Source organism: Ostrea edulis, chromosome 6 (genome assembly GCF_947568905.1).
Source record: "Ostrea edulis chromosome 6, xbOstEdul1.1, whole genome shotgun sequence".
Lineage (NCBI taxonomy): Eukaryota > Metazoa > Mollusca > Bivalvia > Ostreida > Ostreidae > Ostrea > Ostrea edulis.
Genome location: NC_079169.1, coordinates 92110570 through 92121058, shown reverse-complemented (window position 1 = coordinate 92121058; position 10489 = coordinate 92110570).

Sequence of the window (10489 nt, the reverse complement as noted above, 5' to 3'; positions counted from 1 at the left end):
ACGATTTATTATAAAGAATTGAGTCATTACCTTTGCGCACTTACTAATAAAGATCAGCTACGTCAGAACTCAATCACAAATTAATTACATATGTTATACTCCGTGGCCGAGTGGTTAGAGCATTGCGCTCAAAATCACACGGCCTCTTACCTCTGCCGGCGCGGGTTCGAATCCCGCTCGTGCCGGTAAGTGGGAAAGTTTCCCAGTTTACTTTCGGAAGGTCGGTGGTCTCTCTTCCACCAATAAAAACTGGGCGCCACCATATAACTGAAAAATTGTTGAGTGTGGCAGAAAACATAAACAAAAACCAAACAAACATATGATATACAATTTTGTACATGTGCATATCCTGTTCGATCATTAGGGAGAGGGCGCCTGTAGGCTAAGCCTGCTACCCAATCCCATTAATTACAAAATGAAATGAATTAAAAGTGTTTGCACACGAATATGTACTGGAACGATTTGTTTAAAATTATATTACCATAGAATGACGTCATAAATTTGTCATTATCCCAGCCCCAGCCACTCTTTGATCACAAAACAAGTGATCAATGAGTGGCGGGGGCGGGTACTAAACTAATTATGCTACTGCATTGACTTCGGTATAGTTTGGACTGTTACTACTGTCTAGTCTTCGTTTCTCATTTTAAAATAAATATTAATATATTGTTGCTGAGAGCAACCCGATTTCCTTGCAATTCTAACATAATTTGCTAACAAACGCAATATTAGGTATCATGTGTGAAAGGGATTTTGATCTCCTGCAATGCCTCCCCCACGAAAAGCTAAGGTACGCAAGTTGCATGAAAGAATACACTTATTCGAGAGTAAAAGATCTGATCTATTGCTTCAAGATGTTAATGTAGACGAATTTAAACTACTGAGGTGCTTAGTCTACGCAAAAGATTACCCTGTGGATACATGCCCTGTGAAAGACTGCACGGAGATGGAAACTGCTTCTATAGGGCCCTACTAACAGCCATTTTTGGTCATGTATATTGAACTTCGTGTTATAACCGTATTGGTACCTATAAAGTGTCCAGATTTGACTATCTAGTAATATTCTACGTTATGTGGTCACAAAATAAAACCAAGAGCCCAAACAATTGACACCAAATCATTAATAGAGAATCTAATGGAATAAAGTAGCTGGAAATTAAATTGCAGAATGGGTACAAAAGACATAAATGCAACACCTGCCTCTCATGAGAGTCCGAAATGATTGGCAATTTCGCAGGAATCGCGTTTCAAAGTATGTACACATGTAATGATTACGTAGATAGACTCAAGCGCCATCTAGCGTTAATTCAAATAATGTCTGTCTTTTTAAAGCGCTGAGCAAAGCTAAGCACTTTTTTGTCGCTACATTTGTGCTTTCGTTTTGGGCGTTTCCGGATAACCGCCACCTATCGGCAGACTTGTCTACCAGGCAGTCTATTGTTTATTGATATCACCAAACATGTTGGCATACATCAAGTCAACATAGAAAAAACACCACAAATTACATAACTAACAAAATATGACAAATGAAACAGCCAACTAAAACGAATTTATTTCAGAATTTAAAATATTTGTCATTTCAAGTTGACATGTTATCATGGTACAGTAGTAGACTGATTCTGTCTATTCTGTAATCTCTCTGGTAGGGAACCAGTCAAGTTTATGTGCGGGGTGTACATGAAAGGTGAAGATAACGAACAGTGATCAATCTCATAACTCCTACAAGCAATACAAAATAGATAGTTGGGCAAACACGGACCCCTGGACACACCAGAGGTGGGATCAGGTGCCTAGGAGGAGTAAGCATCCCCTGTCGACCGGTCACACCCGCCGTGAGCCCTATATCCTGATCAGGTAAGCGAAGTTATCCGTAGTCAAAATCAGTGTGCCAAGAACGGCCTGACAATCGATATGAAACACGTCAGACAGCATTTGACCCAATGATAGGTTGTATTGACGAACTAGATCGTTATCTATTTCCTCATATACTATATAAGCAGTAGTACGGAGATATAGTTCGTTTTCCATTGATACAATTAATCAAAACCCACAAATGGAAAAAACTGCGGTTCACTGTGCACCCGTTGCCTGTTTAGTGTCAGTCTTCTATAGCTGCACTTATACGTCTATAACATAAACTAGTCAGAGTTCTCATTTAGTAATTAAACGAATTCCAAAGCTTGAGGTTTTTCTTATTTGTTTATTTTTAAAAAATCGGAGATTTACAGATCACCGGCAAACAACAAATCTATTCCATCTCAATAACAATAATTTTTTTATTCCAACATATCCTATGTACATTAATTTGTTGTCATAATAAGGTCGGGTTGTTGTGGTGACCCGAGAGTGTACGTATTGCTGGCCAGTGACCACGGGGACGATTACGAATTTTTTGGTGTTAATCCGAGGCCAAATAGCGAATTTGATTATATCGAATTTAACCAATTACTTGATTAATGATTTAATTATATCACAATTATGCACTGATTAGTTAATCAGAATTACCTGGTATTAACAGGTACGACATGATTAACAATAAAGCAAACAGGTGAAAGCGTGTGTTCATTCTGACTAGAGGTGCTGAAACATTACTTCTCATTTTACGTTTCTCAAAAGATTCATGAAATTGTCACGATACTCAAGCTGCTCATCAACCATGAGTCCGGGAATCGTCTCGAAAAATCCCTAGTGACAACCCTGGTAACATTTATGCAAATAGAATATTCCTGGTATCGATATTATTAGATGGTGTTTAGTACTGAAATGTAATAGTTATATAAGCTAGTTCTAATTCGTGACATTTTCATTATTAGATATAATATTGTAATACCGTAAGGCATCTCGATTGAACTTGATCAGATGGGAAATTTAGAAATTCTGAGATCTTCATATCATCTGGTGTTCTGTTTTAACTTAAAATATTTTGTTTTCAAAGAGTTATTAAAAATGCTTTATAGTTAGCTACATGTAACTGATCGATATATCAAAAATTGAGACGTGTCTATATCACTTATATATTGTTACGTTATGTTTGTGATCTCTCAGATTTTATCCTGATGAATTAATGAACTGGTGACATGCTTGAGAAATAAGTATGTGCTGTAGGAAAAACAAATCAAAGATATTGCTGGACTGAAGTGTTTATCAAATATTTAGCATCTTTATGACAAATCATGTGTACTGATGGTGAGTGGGAACCTGCTGAAATAATAGCATAGGCAAGTTAGAGATTTACCATGGAATCTGAATGTTAAGCACATTAGTTTGAGGAGAGTTGTAAAATATTACAAAGAATTTCTTGTTTGCAATCTAGCGTCAATTCAGTCAATGACTGTTGGTTTTGCATCGGTGATTGTTGGTTTTGTAACGGAGTTTGTTGATTTGATTTTAAGCTGGTTTGTTTTGTATTTCAGTATGTTTTTTTAAATTGTTTGCATTAACGTTTGTTTTTACCCTTTCCGCCGTTCATAAGCCTGTCCATAGAAAGTTTTAAAACTTTGTATCGATTCAGATGATATTCCGGAAATTCGCATAAACTTTCAGAAAGACGGATAAATGAATTTAGAAAGACAACAAAACCTGATAAATGTGGAAAATCTTCTGACAATCATTTGGATTTTTATGATATAGATAAAATAGTAACAGGTGCAATGAATTTGTAAAGATAAGCTATATTCAGAATCAAACCATACCAAACTACGTCGCCAAGTTCCAAACAGGTCTTGCTCAGATAAAGAATTCGGATGAACACAAAAAGACTTCAGCCTTCTTGGATGAAACAGTTTTCATGGTTGAGTTTATAGAAACTGTTAAATGACAGTCTTTGTAAGTTTTGTGTTATGTTTTACTCAGCAATTTAAGTATATGTTGGTAAACTTTTTTCAAGTACCAAGAGAGAAAAGTTTACCAACATACTTTGTACATGTTTTCACACGAGAAATGAAAACTCGTTGTGGTCTCTATTTAATTTATTATAACCCTTCCGTATTCTCTATCCTTTAATTAAGATCATCTGCATTTATCTTGATTGGTGCAATTTTGTATTTGCTGGGTTTGATCATTTGTGCCCTCAAGGGGAGTTTACCTGTATTCAATAGCCAGGTGAGTGTGCGCAGTGAGTAGTTTTCAAGTATTAATAGGTTTTTCGTACACATTCAATATATCCTCATCCATGTTTCAAGAGTGTCTTCCATGTCTTTTCAGATGGATTTAAGCTAAGAACTTACTAAAAATATTGTTTTGGACATTTTCGGGCATGATAGAAAATACCTCCATGCGTTTCCTAGATATCATTTCTGAAAATTATCTTGAAAATAAGACTATTTCGGTGACCAACAAAAACGGATCAGATATGCTGATAGAGTGATAAAAAAACTGTCTCTGTGTCTGTTGAATTTGTTTCAATGATAGATTGCTGGATGTATCACTTTGTGACCGAAGCCTGAACACAAGATGTTGAGTACACATCCTTTACTATTTTCATGAAGTGTTAGTGATGGGGGCATAACAGAGAGAGAGAGAGAGAGAGAGAGAGAGAGAGAGAGGTATATATATTAAATAGAGCATGTCGTCTGTTTTCTTGTTTTTATTGGTCGCCAAAGCCACCCCTATTTGTGTTTTTGTTTTAATATTCAATGCTCCATACCAAGTCTAGTAACTGACACACCGTATTCAGAAAGCGCGACGACCTTCATTGATTGTTATCAATCATTGATAATTATTGGTCTAATAATTTGAAATACAAAGGCACGGTTACCCAACCATGAAGCTTGGACTTTCAGGTGTGAAACATGTACTTGTAGCGGTCAGCCGGGTTCGATCGCCGGTGGCCAGTTAACTCAGTTGGTAGAGCACCTGACTAGAGAATTCAGGGGGCCCGGGTTCGTTGGTCCGTTACATTCTCTCCCTTCCTGTTACATACTAATTAAAATCAGATCTTCTCTAACCGTTACACTAGAGCATTGCATATGAGGTCATGTTATTGACCCCAGTCTCATGAATAATTCAATAAATATTTGACCAATAATAATAACTTGACAAAGAATCAAGGACCAATCAGGAATCATTTTACTGATGCGTATTCGAATTGTAAGTTCACAACAAATGACAATGATCCATGAAAAGTATAAACGAATACCAAATATCAGTGTTAAACGAAGATCTTTAATATTATACGTCCTTTACCCTTGAAATATATTTCCTGTGACTTTCTAGCATCGCTCATGGCCGCCGCCATCTTCTTAGATTATTATCCCGTGCTTCTCGCGATCGGTAATTATTGATATCCAAATTCTATGATCTTATAACTACATGTATCTAGTTTGCCAATACAACCTATCTTTGGGTCAAATGCTGTCTGACGTGTTTCATACCAATTGTCACGTCGTTATTGGTACACTGATTTTGACTACGAATAACTCCGTTTACCTGATCAAGATAGAGGGCTCATGACAGGTGTGACCGGTCGACAGCCGATGCTTACGCCTCCTAGGCACCTGTTTGTTATCTTTACTTTTCATGCATATGATGAATATCAAGAATGCTCCGACATAACAGCAAAACGTTCATGTTAGCGAAAGCCGTCATTTGATTGGTCAAGTGTAATAGTTGAAATAACGTAACCTCGAACGCAATGCTGTCAGACGATAGGTAAAGATAACGAACAGTGATCAATCTCATAAATCCCATAAGCAATACAAAATAGATAGTTAGGCAAGCACGGACCCCTGGACACACCAGAGGTGGGATCAGGTGCCTAGTAGGAGTAAGCATCCCTAACCGACCGGTCACACCCGCCGTGAGCCCTATGTCTTGATCAGGTAAATGGAGTTATCTGCAGTCAAAATCAGTGTACCACGAACGGCCTAATGGACTTTTGCGAGATGAGCTGACTTTTACAGTCAACGGCTGACTTTGACACAGCATACTATATGGAAACCTTTTCGTGACATATCTGTATACATGGATAAGTGATGAACCGCTGCAATGTACAGAAATGTTTAAGTTGTCCAAACATTATAGAGTTGTTCCGGTTCATTTCCATATTCGCACTGTTTCTAAAACAGTAAAGTCTATGTGACTGAATATCCCCATAAATATTTTTATGTCACCTAACTTAATTAATGCAATTGGTCAACATCCGTCGTCGTCTTATCTTCCTGATAACTGCCATTTATTTATTTTTTCATATTTGGTATGAAGCATCTTTGGGACAAGGGGGTATAAAGTATATATTTCAGGACCCCTGCACATCCGGGGCCTTAAGGATGGAGCAAACATTGACCAATGTTTAAAAAACCTCCCTTATGACCTTACGTCTGTAAGAAAAACTGAATACATAGATCTGGTCATATAGAGCTGAAAGTCCTCTACCGAAATTGTAAATTAGCGGGTGTGACCGGTCGACAGGGGATGTTTACTCCTCCCAGGCACCTGATCCCACCACTGGTGTATCCAGGGGTCCGTGTTTGCCCAAATATCTATTTTGAATTGCTTATAGAAGTTATGAAATTAATCACTGTTCGTTATCTTCACCTTTCATCCGTGGTAGACGTTCTGAATCCAGGACGGAGCCAAACTTGGTATTTAGTGTTTATGTGTAAACATAGATCTTCTTCAATGCTATGCCGTTTGCCTATATATTTTAGATGAAACAGTTCCAGTTCCATCCCCGCCAAATTCTGTTTTTATGTCAGTATTGAAAAAAATCATCGGGGACGGGACCAGACTTATAGCATTCATAGCGTACTAGGATTACTTTTCAAAATTTACGTCCGGTATTCGTGTTTATTATATGAAAGGTGATGATAACGAACAGTGATCGATCTTATAACTCCTACAAGCAATACAAAATAGATAGTTGGGCAAACACGAACCCCTGGACACACCAGATGTTATGTATAAATGAAGACAGAGTACGTACTTCATATTGAATAGAATGAATAGATATATTAAAAAAATCAACGGGATTCGAATTGACTGCTACCTAACATGGCTATATCTACAAACGTAATCAATTAAAGATGTGAGTTTTCGGTTCACATGGGACTTTAATAAATGTTTGGACAGAAATATACTGGAAAAATATGTTAGGAATTTTTTGATATCATGATGCAAGAATACAGCAACCTGCGCCGTGAATCAAAACTTTTTATAATGGGTGGATCTGTAGCTCTCTGGAATGACCAAATATTTTCCCAGAGAGCTACAGATTTCCATTAGCGCAGATATGCACATGTAATTCCGAATTGTCGGTACACTTAGCATGCACTGTGAAAGTCAGTCGTTCTCGCAAAAGTCCAATAGTCGGTATGAAATACGTTAGACAGCATTTAACCCAATGATAGCTAGGTTGTATTGGCAAACTAGATCGTTATAACGACCATAGAATTTGCGAAATGCTGACTTCAATCGAGACGGTCATACCTGTTTTGATGTATTTTACATGATGTACAAGTACATCGTCAAATGCCTGCAGCACATACTCAATCAAGACCTTGATTAAAGTACCAGTGACGACTGGTCTTGAAGCAGGCAAAGTAAAGTGACCTTACAGGGACGTATGACATCGATGGCGCCCTTCAATGTGTTGATAGTATTTGTTTCTACAAGTTATGTTCTTGGTACAATAAAACTTCTCATTGTCAAACTTTAAAAAAGATGACATTTCCACCGCAAACAAGTTAATATAAGAACACGTGGACAGAATCAAAGAAATTCATAGGGAGGTTGATGGTGAATTCGAGTCATGCTTTGATGATGCGAAACAAAGTGCAGACGACCTTGATATAAGCAATTAAACCCCCAAGCAGCAACACAGGAAAAATATCTCCACAGATAATCCAAGATATTATTATCGATCTCTTGCGGTCATACCATTTCTTGATTTTCCCCCCTCAAATAATTGGATACAAGGTTTCAGAACGAGGATGAGGCGGCATATTCGATCTGCTCCTTGTTGTCGGTCAATATGACAATTTTTTTTCACAAGAAGAGTTATCGAAACTGGCCTCCGAACTACAATTTTGGGGAAACAACCTACCTTGTCTGTCTATGAAGGACTTTGAGAAAGAACTGACTGAAGACAGTATTGCTTAAACTTGAACAAAAAGTGATTGTATATTGTTTAACCTCCATCCCGAGAATATTTCACTCATATGGAGATGTCACTATTGCTGGTGAAGGGCTTCAAAATTTAGGCGTTTGCTCAGCACTTACAACTTTTGAACAGGGAAGGATCTATATCGTGCCACACTTACTGTGACACGAGACCTCGGCTTTTGCAATCTCATTCGAAGGACCGACCCATTTAGTCACCCCTAACAACAAACAGGGGGTACTGAGGACCCATTCTAACCCGAATCCCCACGGGAAACTTGAACAAAGAAACTTCAGACAAACTATTCTATGTACTTAATCTTTCCAACTATGTTGATGGTTCGGAACGTTTATCCGAATGTGAAAATTCTTATTCACATTGGAAGTGTTTTACCATTCATAACATGTGAGGAATTTCGAAAGATCCTTCTCTGGGCTAAGAAACATTAAGAGTTACTTACACAAAACTATGAGTGGTGTGTAATGCATTAATTGTTCTTGTTTGACACCTGTGACCTAGGCAAAATTCTACACGTTCTATTTTTAGAACAATGTTTGTCAGAATTCAATAAAAAAAAAGTTGTATCACTTGTATGTCGTGACATACCTGAAAACATCAACACATCACAAGACAAAAAGGTCGCCCGCGTGGCGCAGCTGTTACAACATTTCGTTCCTGAGTCGCGAACTAAGGATCCCACTGTGGGACATAAAGACCGATCATTCGGATGAGACCTGCGTCACATTAGGTGCTGGCACAATAAAAGATCTGAATGCTTTGATTATCGTTTATCTGACGTCGATAGCACGTCTGATTAACGTCTTTATTTCGAGCAATTTTTAAATCAACCACTTTTCAAAGAAATAGTAATTTTCAATAAAATTGTAATTTTGCGATGTAAGCCCCTGTATTCTAGGATGACAAAGCAATCGCAATGAGCTTATATTTAAACAAAACCGACCATCAAAATTTCATGACTCCAAACAAACTTTTGGTCCAAAGTTTATTATTTTAGGAGGAAGGGTTAACCTCCTTTCTAAGGGGAGATAAATAGAAAGTAGTGGAAATGTGGACCATTTTCCGGTCTATTTCGTACATATTCTTTTCAAAGCGTGACCTCGGCGCAAGGAAAGGTTCACAATGAAAGGTAAAGATCAATCTTATAAGTTCTATAAGGAGTACAAAATAAAGAGCCGGGCAAACACGGATCCCTGGACATACCAGAGATGGGATCAGGTTCCTAGGAGGAGTAAGCATCCCCTGTCGACCGGTCACGTCCGCCGTGAGGCCTATGTCTTGATCAGGTAAACGGGGCAATCTGTAGAAAAAATCAGTATGTCAAGAATGGCCTAACAATAGGCGTTAAAATTTTATGTAGAAATATAACCCCTATCTTTGCTCGTCACGAAAATATTAACAGCCGTGAAGGAAAAACTTCAAACGTACTGTGACACAACATATGCCAGAAGTGATGTAAATCAAATGTGAATTCTAAAAACATTCTAAAGAAAATTTATTCGATTTGAAATCGCAAAACTTTTCTCAAATCAACAACATCAAAACGTATGGCTTTTCAACACTTTACACGACCACGATGAATTAGAGACTAGACTTTTGGACATCACAGACAGTTTTACACGACCACGATGAATTAGAGACTAGACGTTTGGACATCACAGACAGTTTTACACGACCACGATGAATTAGAGACTAGACGTTTGGACATCACAGACAATTTTACACGACCACGATGAATTAGAGACTAGACGTTTGGACATCACAGACAATTTTACACGACCACGATGAATTAGAGACTAGACGTTTGGACATCACAGACAGTTTTACACGACCACGATGAATTAGAGACTAGACGTTTGGACATCACAGACAGTTTTACACGACCACGATGAATTAGAGACTAGACTTTTGGACATCACAGACAGTTTTACACGACCACGATGAATTAGAGACTAGACTTTTGGACATCACAGACAGTTTTTGATACAAGAATCAGTTGCTTCTTCGACAAACATGGAAAAAGGAAATATTCATACCTGTAACTAGTGATCCAAAACATAACTTTATTAAATACAAATGTACCACACTGATTTCACGCACAAGTACTGTGAAGTCGAAATACATTCAATGCTGGAGTTCCTCATTGACAATATCTTCGTAGTCTTTGGTGATCAGGTCTTCCTACAATCTGTTGGAATTCTCATGGGCACGAATTGTGCTCCTTTGTTAGCTGTTTCATATTCTTATCAAGCAGAGTTTATTCAAAATCTTTAACACAAGAACAAAATATTTCTTGCTGTGGCCTTCAACTCGACATTGAGATATATCGACGTTTTATCTATTAACAATAATCATTTTTATTCATGTGTCGAT